At 36.9% G+C, this 14,914-nt stretch overlaps 1 protein-coding gene across 1 annotated transcript in view; it reads right to left on the bottom strand.

Annotated features, from left to right (window-relative positions):
* mfsd8l2 (major facilitator superfamily domain containing 8-like 2) overlaps positions 1–14,914 on the bottom strand; it is a 73,673-nt gene that overhangs the window by 52,767 nt on the left and 5,992 nt on the right. The gene's annotated exons all lie outside the window — the stretch shown is intronic.

Below are 14,914 nucleotides of genomic sequence, written 5' to 3'. Positions count from 1 at the left end.
ATCTGAAAATACATTTCTGTCCAGCAATGATCAGTGTGCAACTGCATCATCTTCACAACAGCAAATCCAGGTCAGATATCCAGTTCAGTGGCCAGTCAACATGACAGATGAAGATAAAATGGAGATTCAAACTACTGTAACTGAGCACATGGACAGAGACAAAAATGTTAAATTGAATAACTCATATTATGACATTTCAAAAGATTCCTCAGTTCAGATCACATTGTCACCACCAAATGACCAATGTTTACAAACATCTGACTTAAATCAACAATCGGCAAAGCTTAACAAGACCAGAAGGCGTAAGGCTTTTATGAAATGGGAGAAACAAATATATTTAAAAAAAGATGTTTGTGAAAAGGAACAGACAAAAAATATATATAATTACAAAACAAGCAAAGAGTACAAGGAAAGACATAGGCAAGCAATGAAGAACAACTATTGGAATAATGCAGTTTACAGGGAAGAACACAAACAGGCCTTGAAAAACAACTATAAAAAATGTGAAGAATATAGAAATAAGAAAAAGGTTTATGCTATGATGAATTACAGGAACAATGAGGAATATAGAAATAAGAAAAAGGGTTATGCAATCATAAATTATATGCATAGTGAGGAATATAGAAACAAAAAAAAGGGATATGGAATCATGAATTATATGCATAATGAGGAATATAGACACAAGAAAAAGGGTTATGGAATCATGAATTATATGCATAATGAGGAATATAGAAATAAGAAAAAGGGATATGGAATCATGAATTATATGCATAATGAGGAATATAGAAATAAGAAAAAGGGATATGGAATCATGAATTATATGCATAATGAGGAATATAGAAATAAGAAAAAGGGATATGGAATCATGAATTATATGCATAATGAGCAATATAGAAATAAGAAAAAGGGATATGAAATTATGAATTACAGAAATAATGAGGAATACAAAGAAAAAAAGAAAAGAAAAATAATCAGCAAGTATGGTATAAATGCACATTTCAGAGAGAAACAGAAGGACTATGTATTAAGAAATTACAGAACAAATGAACATTATAGGGAGAAACAAAAAGGTTATGTTATACAAAATTACAAGAACAGTGACAAATATAAAGAGAAACATAAAAAGTATGTAACTGAAAGATATTCAAGAGACCCATTTTTCAGGCAAAGGCAAAAAGACCATTATACAAACCGGTGCAAAACAGATTTAAACTTTTATGAGCAAAGAAAGGAAAAGTTTAAACTACTTTATCAACATGATCCCCTGTTCAGGACCCGTCAGAAAGAATACCATTTATTCAAAACTAAAGACAGATTATTTGCACTCAAAATACTTCATAAGACACACTGTGCACAACTCATAAAGAACAAATACAAAATAATTGATAGTGTGCGACAGGTGACAGAATTATTCAGAAACAGTCAGTTTGTTGAAATGCAGAATCCAGTGGTTTTGAAGGCCCTGCATACTTTTCGAGATGTAATAAAACAGGGACCTACATATATCTGCACGTGCTGTGCTAGAGCTCTCTTCTCAAATCAAGTCCGCAGTTGTGATCATGATAGCTATCAAAAGAATCAAAAACTTGTTTCACAATGTTTAACAGGTAACTATGTTCACATCTGCTCTGATTGCCCTGATCCATGTGTGAGGAAAACAGAATGGATCTGTCACAGCTGCCATACAAAACTTTTGAAAGGTGTAATGCCAGATATTGCTGTAGGAAATAAGCTGCAGTTTACTCCTATTCCTACAGAACTGTGCAATTTGAATATTCTAGAAAGACATGTTATTGCAAAGTATATTCCCTTTGCTAAAATTTTAACACTTCCTAAAGGCCAACAGAAAGCTATAAAAGGAGGTGTAATTTCTGTTGCATCTGAAGTGGAAACAACAGTAAATTGTTTACCCAGGCCAAGAAGTGAATCACAACTTCTTACAGTGAAACTAAAAAGACGTTTATGTTACCAAGGTCATTATCAGTATCAGACTGTGAATATGCACAAGGTTTTATCTGCTTTAGGAAAATTAAGAGAAATGCATACAGAATATAAAGACATAGAAATAAACACATCACTCTCAGCAGGTGAAATGCTGAATGAGTTTGAACAGTCTACAAATAACAGCAGTGCACATGATGAGCCAATGGACATTGACAACAACAGCCAAAGTGAGAACACTGAACAACAGAACAATGAGAATGAATGTAATGATGACTCTGAATCTACTGCAGAACAACACTCAGGTCTTGTCTTGGACACATGCCTTCAACCCCCAGATCTTGGCCAGCAATTGTTGTCTTATGATGATGGGATATTTTGCATTGCCCCAGCAGAGAGAAACAGTCCTGTTTCCATTTTTAAAATCCCTAAGCTTGAGTCTATGGCATTTCCAGTGCAGTTTCCTGACGGTAAAAACACCTTTGATGAGCCTGACAGATTGAAAGGTCTTTCCCCTAGCAGATACTTCAACACAAGACTATTCTCTGTAGATAATCGTTGTGCAATGGACACAAACTACATATTTTTTGCACAGTTTGTCACAGAAATGCACATGGCAACATCTAGTATGTCCATCCAGCTGAGAAAAGCGAAACCCATGACACGTGATGGTCGCAGAATAAACTGTTCACTGCTACAGGATAAACACGAGTTAGAAAAACTTGTGCATCACAAAGAGGCAACACGTTTCATGCAACCTCTACGAGGAACACCAGCATACTGGGAGAAAACTCTACGTGATTTGTTTGCCATGCTAAGGCAGTTGGGAACACCCACATTTTTCTGTACATTCAGTGCTGCTGAAATGAGATGGCCAGAAGTCATAACAGCTATTAAAGCACAACAAGGTGAAACTATAAACTTCTCAGAATTAGACTGGTCACAAAAATGTGAAATTCTTAAAAGCAACCCTGTCACAGCTATGCGAATGTTTGAAAAACGAGTTGAAAGCTTGATGAGAGATCTAATCATGTCACCTGCTCAACCTATCGGTGAGGTTATAGATTTTTTTTACAGAGTAGAGTTCCAGCAGCGAGGCTCTCCACATATTCACTGCTTATTTTGGGTAAAAGATGCTCCAGAGTTTGAAAATGATCAAGACCAAGATGTGTGTAATTTTATTAACAAATATATCACATGCAAACTACCAGACCCAAGCAAAGACCAAGAACTCCATAGAATTGTAAGTGAAGTACAGATGCACAGTCGTAACCACTCCAAATCCTGTAGAAAAAACAACAAGCACTGCAGATTTGGATTTCCTAAACCACCCATCAACAAGACCATGATAACTCATCCCAGGCCTCCTCCTACAGATGAGTCTGATGAAGAAAATGAAGCAACAGATGAGAGAGAAATGGCTAGTACATCACAAGCGAAAGCACAGCTTCAGAAAGTGTGGGATCTACTGAATGACTCAACTCAGAGTTTTGAAACAACCACACAGTTGCTTGATAAATTAAACATGACTTATGATGAGTATGAGAATTATGTTGAATCTCTGTCTACATCAAATGTAATTGTCATGGAGAGGCGGCCACAGGACTGCTGGGTTAATGGCTATAATCCAATGCTGTTAAGAGCTTGGAATGCAAACATGGACATACAGTATATTTTGAACCCCTACAGCTGTATCATGTACATTCTCTCATACATTTCAAAAGCTGAACATGAGATGAGTGACTATCTAAAAAAAGTAATAAAAGACTCAAGTCATGATAACCTGTCTGACCGTGAGACCATGAAACAGGTCATGAATTCGTATGCAAAGAATAGGGAAGTTTCCGCGCAGGAGGCAGTTGCTCGCACATGCAGTCTGAAACTGAAATCATCATCACGAGCTGTCATATTCATACCTACTGATGATAATGCAGTAAAGATGAGTTTACCAATGAAGTATTTACAGACCATGGATGCTGACTTGGAAAATGTGTGGATGACTGGATTGCCAGAAAAATACAAGGCTAGACCAAACAGACCTGAATTTGAAAACATGTGCATGGCTGAATTTGCAAGTGAATATCGCATTGTTTACGGAGGACAAAAAAATAGTAGAAATGTTTTGCCACTTCAAAAAGGAATGGGACACATACAGAAAAGAACAAGGGGAAAACCTGCTGTTATCAGATTTGCCCGCTTCTCACAACAAAAAAACCCAGAAAAATACTTTGGAACACTATTAAAACTTTACCTACCACATCGCACAGATGAACAGCTTAAGTCTTCAAGGTTTCTAACATATGAATCATTTTATACATTTGCTTCAGTAATATTACCAGGCACTGATGAACTGCAGCATGTGTACCGGATTGTTAATATAAATCGTGAGAAATATGAGAAGCATAATGAAGCTGTAGAGCAGGCAATAGAGGATTTTGAAAAAAATGGTCCAACAGAAGATGCATGGACAACACTGGCACCAGCAAATGAACTTATCCGATTGGAGAGCATAATGGAACGGGAACCAACTGATGCTAATGATGAACAAGATGATATTCCTGAATATACAACAAATTCTTCTGTTAATAACACAGCAATGCCAGTCATGGAAGCTGCCCAGCAAAATCCTCTACAGATTCGCAAAATGTATCAAAGCTTGAATCAAACACAAGCTTCTGTATTTTATGCTGTGCGAGACTGGTGCAAAAAATGTGTTTCTGGTGAAAAACCACAACAGTTTTTGTATTTCTTGAATGGAGGAGCTGGAGTTGGTAAATCACATGTTATTAAATCTATACATGCAGAAGCAACTAAAATATTGCGCAAACTTCCATGTGTAAGAGAGTACACTGATATTTCCAAACCATCTGTACTTTTATCAGCGTTCACAGGTACTGCTGCCTTTAACATCTCTGGTAAAACACTGCACTGTCTTTTGAAACTCCCCAGAAGCTTAAAACCTCCATACCAAGGCCTGGGAAACAGCTTGGATGAAATTAGGGCAGACTTTTCAAATGTACACATCTTAATTATTGATGAAATATCTATGGTGTCAAAACAGTTGTTTGCCTATGTGAACTGGAGACTCCAGCAGATTAAAGGAAACCAGAAACCTTTTGGTGGATTGTCAGTTCTTGCTGTAGGAGACTTTCAACAGTTACCTCCTCTCGGAAGAGCAAAACCACTCTGTGTATATGAGGACCATGTGCTGGACTTCTGGAAAGATCAATTTCAGATCATAACACTGACACAGATTATGAGACAGAGAGATGATCTTGCTTATGCTGAGCTGCTCAACCGACTGAGAGTGAAACAGAAGCATGAGAAACTCACTGAGGCAGACAGGTGTATGTTACAAGCTGTTATAAAATCATCTCCTGAAGAGTGTCCCACTGATGTATTACACATTTATGCAACCAACAAAGAGGTAGACAATCATAACACTGCAGCCATATCTTCTGGCTTTTCAAATATTATTACCATTGATGCACATGATTATAAAAAAGATTCTCGAACAGGTGAAATGAAAAGGCAGGCTTCACCATTTAAAGGAGACAAATGTGATCTTAGTGACAGACTACAGATTGCTATTGGTGCACGAGTAATGCTTACCAGAAATATTGATGTGGAAGATGGACTGGTTAATGGCACTTTTGGTAAAGTGGCAAAAATAACAACTCAGGAACGAGATGGTGTTTTATCTGTGCTGTTAATTGGTCTTTATTTGGATAATGTAAATGCTGGACAGAAACATCGTAACAAAGCACCTGGTGGAGATGACAACATTGTGTATATTGAGAGGTCAGAGGAACCATTAAAAAGAAAAGGAACAGTTCGAAGGCAATATCCTATGAAACTTGCATTTGCATGCACCATCCATAAAGTGCAAGGAATGACAACCGATTCTGCTGTTGTATCTCTGAAGCATATTTTTGAACCAGGCATGGCATATGTTGCACTTAGCAGAACCACATCACTTACTGGTTTGCACATCATTGACTTTGAAGAAAAGAAAATTTTTTGTGATCCAGAAATAAGTTCCTCATTGGGTAGCATGCCAAAAGCTGACTTTCATAGAGTCCAACCCCTTCTACACATTGTTCAGGATTCAAACTGGGATTCAGCTCTTAAAATCATTCATCATAACACAGAAGGACTGCAGTGTCATCTAGATGATTTAAAAAGTCACCATGAGCTTCTGTTGGCTGACATTTTGTGTCTCACTGAAACACACCTTTCTGGTTCAGCTGTTCCTGAATCTCTTCAGCTGGATGGATACAGAATCTACAGGCGCAACAGACATGCATCATACACAAACAGTGTACAGTTGGCTAGCAGAAACGGTGGCGGTGTGGCCATGTATGTAAAAAACTGCTTACAAGCACATCCTCTGATGTACATACAGAATGTGACAGACATGGAATATTTGGTTTTAAAGGTAGAAAACCCCAAACAAGCACTTGTTACAGTAATCTACAGACCACCTTGTTACAACCTTAAAGAATTTTTGACAAGTCTAAATGCACTTTTGACATCTCTGGAGATCATAAACATCAACCCTGTTATAGTCTGTGGAGACTTCAATGAAGACCAATTGTCACATGAAAACAAACCTATTCTGAAGCTGTTTAACGACAAAGGATATACACAACTGATTCATACTGGGACCACAGAAAACAACACCCTTCTGGATCCTGTGTTCATTAGCAGCTCACACTCACATGCCAGAGCAGGAGTACTCCAGACATATTACAGTTACCATGATCCTGTTTACTGTGTTTTGGACTAGTTCCTGTAAGGAATGATAAACCGAGAGACATTAATAAACCAAAAAGGGATCATATGACACAAATTCATGTTTCCTTCCTTTGTAGTATATTATGTAGCGGTTTATACATGTATATAATGGTTTTGTGTTTATGTAGTTACATCTGTTTTCGGCCCCTACCCTATCCCTCCTTCCCCACAAACGCAACAGACGTGCATCCTACACAAGCAGTGTACAGTTGGTTAGCACAGTGTTTACCAAACTTTTTCAGCGTGCGGCCCCCCTTGTGTTCAGTGCATTTTTCGTGGCACATGTAAATACAGAATGTGACAGACATGGAATATTTGGTTTTAAAGGTAGAAGACCCCAAACAAGCACTTGTTACAGTAATCTACAGACCACATTGTTACTAGAGATCGACCGATACTCATTTTTTTTAAACCGATGCCGATAACAAATATTTGGATGCTTATGTGCCCGATAACCGATATGCTGAACCGATTTTTATTTACTGTTATACTTCTGTTTTTGACATAATTACTACAAAACTACTGAACTGAACAAACCCTTATAATAATAATAATAATAATCATCATCATCACAATCACTTCCTCTTTGCATACAAAGTCATAAATAGAGATGTCTGAAAGAGTGAAGAATAATATTAATTTAATGAATCATGTAGAAACTATATTCCCAATACATGGACCATTCCAAACACCCCTATCATTTCGTCAGAAATGGACTGATCCAAAGTTCGCGCTCCGGTTGCCAGGTTACGGAGCGGGAGAGAGAGAAAAGTATAGCAGAGTTGGCTGCTTGTTATACATGGTGGATTAAGTCTCTTTTTTTGGGATATAATATCTTTGTTTTGACCAGCAACCTGTAGCCTTCAGCAGTCCAACAAGTAGTTAGCAAAGAGATTTTACAAATAATATCACTGACTGCAATACTACATTCAGGAAAGTAACAATCAAAACGGCTTATATATCACTGAATTTCTTAACTGGTGACGTTATTTGATGTCAGAATAATGAATATTTTGTTGTTATGAAATGGCTGTTGACAGCGCTGTTTATCTATGCATTTACTCACGCATTAACTGTATCAAACTGTGACCGCTTGCGGAGGTAATAAATAATTAATTAATATCCACAGACATTTATTTAGATATTTTAGCAAAATAATGTCTATCTGGGAAATGTTAATATAACTTAGGGTAAATCTTGTTAAAAAATGTGGCTGTGCTTTAGCCTTCAACCCCGGTAAGTGAACAGCAATATGAACGTGATTTTACGATTCTAATGATAAGCATAAATAACAGAAAAACGAATTTAATTTAGCGGTTTTAATTCCACAAAGAATTAATTCATGGCTGTTTTATTCATGCAAAGCTACGTCGTTATTGGGACCGGATTTTATGGATCAGCGAGCGTGACTCTGTGAGTTCGTCTCTATTCTTGGACAAGCTGCATACATTGCTTTTAATATATCAACTTATTTAACATAACACACATTAATGCACAAATAAGATGTGTTATAAATGCCTCATATGCAAAGTAAGTATACTCAAAGTCCTTTTAATGAAGTCGCATCACTCCGCCGTCATATGTGCTGTGCACGCTGCTTCTGCTGCTGTGAGCTCCTCTCCTCAGGATGCGTCCGGCGCGCAATTCTCAATTCTCTCGTTTATCGGTCAATCCGATATTACAAAACCGATATCCGATCATCGGAAAATGCTCAAATATCGAGGAAAATATCGGAAAACAGATATATCGGTCGATCTCTAATTGTTACAACCTGAAATAATTTTTGACAAGTCTAAATGCACTTTTGACATACCTGGAAATCATAGACATCAACCCTGTTAAAGTCTAAGGAGACATCAATGGAGACCAATTGTCATATGGAAACAAACCTATTCTGAAGCTGTTTAACGACAAAGGATACACACAACTGATTCATACTGGGACCACAGAAAACGTGTTCATTAGCCAGAACAGGAGTACTCCAGACATATTACAATTACAATGATCCTGTTTACTGTGTTTTTGGCTAGTTACTGTAAGAAATGATAAAACGTAAGAGAATAATACACCTAAAAGTCATATGATGCAAATTCATGTTTCCTTCCTTTGTATAATGTTATGTAGCTGTTTATACATGAATATAATGGTTTGTGTTTATATTAATACGTCTGTTTTTGGCCTCTACCCCATCCTTCCTCCCCCACAAACCTCCCCCCTTTTTGTGGGGGACCCTCCCCCACAAACCTCCCCCCTTTTTGTGGGGGACCCTCCCCCACAAATCCCCCTCCCCCACAACGCTCCCCTCCCCACAACCCCCCCCCCACACACACACACCCTGCTAAAGCAGCACACCTTAACCAAAATGATGCTAATTATTGCTATTTTAATGATAGTCTAGCTTGTGGACCACCGATACATTTTTTTGGCAAAATTTTAATATTTAATATAGTATTTAGTATTTAAGTATTTAACCTTAAAATGGCACACCTGCACTCATGTGCTATTCACCATTTAAACATTTAAAAGCACAACAACCAGTACATTGTTTTTTCAGCAGGGTAAACACACACAAAACAATCATTAAATATTATCTATAAATCAATACTTCTGTTTTCTATAACATATTTACTTGTGGTGGATCTCAAGTGCCCTTCTACAAACCCCAAGAAAGCACCTAAATCATACTTCAGAACTACAGCAAGACCATATAATAATTGTGCCTAATGGGATAAAGCGGTAACCAGTGGCATGAGGTGATGATCCAATGACGGGTAAGACTCCCTTTTGGCCAGCGGGGGGCAACCTAAGGCAGGACATCACCGCCCTGGGCACCTGCCCAAGCAGGGGGGTGTAAAATGGATGTGATGTGTGAAGTGGATGTGATGCTTTCTGGGCCAAAAGCATCAAATGAGGGGCTATAAGAAATTATAAGCTGCCTTAATGTAAAATCCACTCGACCAGAATCCTATTGACCGCATCATCCTGACAGGCAATTTTTTGATTCCAGAACAATTAAATAATCACACTCTGGGCAACATCAATTAATTATAGCCACTTGAGAAATATCTCAGAAAAAAACGAATAAACTTAATATCAAAATAAACAAAACTATATTAAAAGTATAGTGAAGAACACTATAGAACAAAATGTGTGTGTGTGGGGGGGGGTCCTTTCCAAGGATCGCTACCTTGACGTGGTGGAAAGGCTTGTGTGTTCCAATGATCCTAAAAGCAAGTTGGTTGGAAGCTGATTTTAACTTCAGATTGGCTTGCTGATAGGTGAGGTTCCAGACTAAATGCGATCCACTTGTACATGCATCACTTAAATTGAATAACAACTAGTTGTTATAAGGCTTTGTTTTTTCCATTGCTAGGGTACTGTATTTGGTTGCTAGGGAGAAAATTGGCATGCACTAGTGATTATACTTCAATCCATAAGTAAAATGGTCTAACCCCCATGTCTTTATGATGTTCTGATGCAGAGATATAAGGCTTTGTTTATTCCATTTCTAGGGTACTGTATCATGATGTTGTTATGATTTAGCATGAAGCTAACATGATTTAACATGAAGCTAACATGATTTAACATGAAGCTAACATGATTTAGCATTATGTTAACATGATTTAACATGAAGCTATCATGATTTAACATGAAGCTATCATGATTTAACATAAAACTTACAGGATTTTGCATGAACCTAGCATGATGCTAACATGATTTAACATGAAATAACGATGATGTTAACATGATTTAGCATGAAGCTAAGATGATGCTAACATGATTTAACATGAAATAACGATGATGTTAACATGATTTAGCATGAAGCTAAGATGATGCTAACATGATTTAGCATGAAGTTAAGATGATGATAACATGAATTAACATAAAGCTAACATGATTTAGCATGAAGCTAAGATGATGATAACATGACTTAACATAAAGCTAACATGATTTAACATGAAGCTAACATGATTTAGCATAAAGCTAGCATGAGGCTAACATGAATTAGCTTGTAGCTAACATGATGCTAACATGATATAGCATGATGCTAACATGATTTAGCATGAAGCTAACATGATGCTAACATGAATTAACATGATGCTAACATGAATTAGCATGATGCTAACATAAATTAGCATGATGCTAACATAAATTAGCATGATGTTAACACGATTTAACATGAAGATGAAGCTAGCATGATGCTAACATGACTTAGCATGAAGCTAGCATGATGTTAACATTAATTAACATGAAGCTAACATGAATTAACATGAAGGTAGCATGATGCTAACATGATTTAGCATGAAGCTAACATGATGTTAATATGATTTAACATGAAGTTAACATGATGCTTACATGAATTAGCATGAAGTTTACATGATGTTTACATGTTTTAGCATGATTAGCATGAAGCTAGCATGATGTTAGCATGATTAGCATGAAGCTAGTATGATGCTAGTATGATTAGCATGAAGCTAGCATGATGCTAACATGAATTAGCATGTAGCTAGCATGATTATAACATGAATTAGCATGAAGTTTACATGATTTTTACATGTTTTAGCATGATTAACATGATGTTAGCATGATTAGCATGAAGCTAGCATGATGCTAACATTATTAGCATGAAGTTTACATGATGGTTACATGTTTTAGCATGATTAGCATGATGTTAGCATGATTAGCATGATGTTAGCATGATCAGTATGAAGCTAGCATGAAGCTAACATGATTAGCATGAAGCTAGCATGATGTTAGCATGATTAGCATGAAGCTAGCATGATTAGTATGAAGCTAACATGATGCTAACATGAATTAGCATGATGTTAAAATCATGTTAACATGAATTAACATGAAGTTAATATGATGTTAACATGAATTAACATGAAGCTAACATGATGTTAACATGATTAGCATGAAGCTAGGATGATGTTAGCATGATTAGCATGAAGCTAACATGATGCTAACATGATTACCATGAAGCTAGCATGATGTTAGCATGATTAGCATGAAGCTAGCATGATTAGCATGAAGCTAGCATGATGCTAACATTATTAGCATGAAGTTTACATGATGGTTACATGTTTTAGCATGATTAGCATGATGTTAGCATGATTAGCATGATGTTAGCATGATCAGCATGAAGCTAGCATGAAGCTAACATGATTAGCATGAAGCTAGCATGATGTTAGCATGATTAGCATGAAGCTAGCATGATTAGTATGAAGCTAACATGATGCTAACATGAATTAGCATGATGGTAAAATCATGTTAACATGAATTAACATGAAGTTAATATGATGTTAACATGAATTAACATGAAGCTAACATGATGTTAACATTATTAGCATGAAGCTAGGATGATGTTAGCATGATTAGCATGAAGCTAACATGATGCTAACATGATTACCATGAAGCTAGCATGATGTTAGCATGATTAGCATGAAGCTAGCATGATTAGCATGAAGCTAGCATGATGTTAACATGATGCTAGCATGATGTTAACATGAATTAGCATGAAGCTAACATGATGTTTACATGATTAGCATGATGTTAGCATGATTAACATGATGCTAACATGATTAGCATGAAGCTAGCATGATTAACATGAAGCTAACATGATGCTAACATGATTACCATGAAGCTAGCATGATGTTAACATGATGTTAGCATGATTAGCATGATGTTAACATGATTAGCATGATGCTAGCATGATGCTAACATGATTACCATGAAGCTAGAATGATGTAAGCATGATTAGCATGAAGTTAACATGATTAACATGACGTTAGCATGATGTTAACATGATTAGCATGAAGCTAACATGATTAGCATAATTAGCATGAAGTTAACATGATGTTAACATGATGTTAACATGAATTAGCATGAAGCTAGCATGATGCTAACATGATTAGCATGAAGCTAGCATGATTAGCATGATGCTAACATGATGTTAGCATGATTAGCATGAAGCTAGCATGATTAGCATGAAGCTAGCATGATGCTAGCATGATTAGCATGAAGCTAGCATGATTAGCATGAAGCTAGCATGATGTTAACATGAATTAGCATAAAGCTAGCATGATGCTAGCATGAATTAGCATGTAGCTAACACGATGCTAACATGAATTAGCATGAAGCTAGCATGATGCTAACATGATTAGCATGATGTTAGCATGATTAGCATGAAGCTAACATGATGCTAGCATGATTAGCATGAAGCTAGCATGATTAGCATGAAGCTAGCATGATGTTAACATGAATTAGCATAAAGCTAACATGATGCTAGCATGAATTAGCATGTAGCTAACACGATGCTAACATGAATTAGCATGAAGCTAGCACGATGCTAACATGAATTAGCATGAAGCTAGCACGATGCTAACATGAATTAGCATGAAGCTAGCACGATGTTAACATGAATTTGCATGAAGCTAGCACGATGCTAACATGAATTAGCATGAAGCTAGCAAGAAGCTAACGTGAATTAGCATGAAGCTAGCACGAAGCTAACATGAATTAGCATGAAGCTATCATGATGTTAACATGAATTAGCATGAAGCTAACATGAATTACCATGAAGCTAGCATGATGCTAACATGAATTAGCATGAAGCTAGCACGATGTTAACATGAATTAGCATGAAGCTAGCACGATGCTAACATGAATTAGCATGAAGCTAGCACGGTGCTAACATGAATTAGCATGAAGCTAGCACGGTGCTAACATGAATTAGCATGAAGCTAACATGAATTAGCATGAAGCTAACATGAATTAGCATGAAGCTAGCATGATGCTAACATGATGTTAGCATGATTATCATGAAGCTAACATGATGCTAGCATGATTAGCATGAAGCTACCATGATGTTAACATGAATTAGCATGAAGCTAGCATGATGTTAACATGAATTAGCATGAAGCTAACATGAATTAGAATGAAGCTAACATGAATTAGCATGAAGCTAGCATGATGCTAACATGATGTTAGCATGATTAGCATGAAGCTAACATGATGCTAGCATGATTAGCATGAAGCTAGCATGATTAGCATGAAGCTATCATGATGTTAACATGAATTAGCATGAAGCTAACATGATGTTAACATGACTTAGCATGAAGCTAGCATGGTGCTAACATGAATTAGCATAAAGCTAACATGATGCTAGCATGAATTAGCATGTAGCTAGCACGATGCTAACATGAATTAGCATGAAGCTAGCACGATGCTAACATGAATTAGCATGAAGCTAGCACGATGCTAACATGAATTAGCATGAAGCTAGCACGATGCTAACATGAATTAGCATGAAGCTAGCACGATGTTAACATGAATTAGCATGAAGCTAGCACGAAGCTAACATGAATTAGCATGAAGTTAGCACGAAGCTAACATGAATTAGCATGAAGCTATCATGATGTTAACATGAATTACCATGAAGCTAGCATGATGCTAACATAAATTAGCATGAAGCTAGCACGATGCTAACATGAATTAGCATGAAGCTAGCACGATGCTAACATGAATTAGCATGAAGCTAGCACGGTGCTAACATGAATTAACATGAAGCTAGCACGAAGCTAACATGAATTAGCATGAAGCTAGCACGAAGCTAACATGAATTAGCATGAAGCTAGCACGAAGCTAACATGAATTAGCATGAAGCTAGCACGAAGCTAACATGAATTAGCATGAAGCCAACACGAAGCTAAAATGAATTAGCAGGAAGCTAGCACGATGCTAACATGAACTAGCATGAAGCTAACATGAATTAGAATGAAGCTAACATGAATTAGCATGAAGCTAGCATGATGCTAACATGAATTAGCATGAAGCTAGCATGATGCTAACATGAATTAGCATGAAGCTAGCATGATGCTAATATGATTAGCATGAAGCTAGCATGATGCTAATATGATTAGCATGAAGCTAGCATGATGCTAGCATGATTAGCATGAAACTAGCATGATGCTAGCATGATTAGCATTAAGCTAGCATGATGCTAGCATGATTAACATGAAGCTAGCATGTTGCTAGCATGATTAGCATGAAGCTAGCATGTTGCTAGCATGATTAGCATGAAGCTAGCATGTTGCTAGCATGATTAGCATGAAGCTAGCATGTTGCTAGCATGAAGCTAGCATGATGTTAGCATGATGCTAACATGAAGCTAGCA

This window comes from Paramisgurnus dabryanus, chromosome 6, assembly GCF_030506205.2.
Source record: "Paramisgurnus dabryanus chromosome 6, PD_genome_1.1, whole genome shotgun sequence".
NCBI lineage: Eukaryota > Metazoa > Chordata > Actinopteri > Cypriniformes > Cobitidae > Paramisgurnus > Paramisgurnus dabryanus.
Note: the sequence above shows the minus strand (reverse complement) of the source record. Positions and strands in the feature narration are given on the sequence as shown.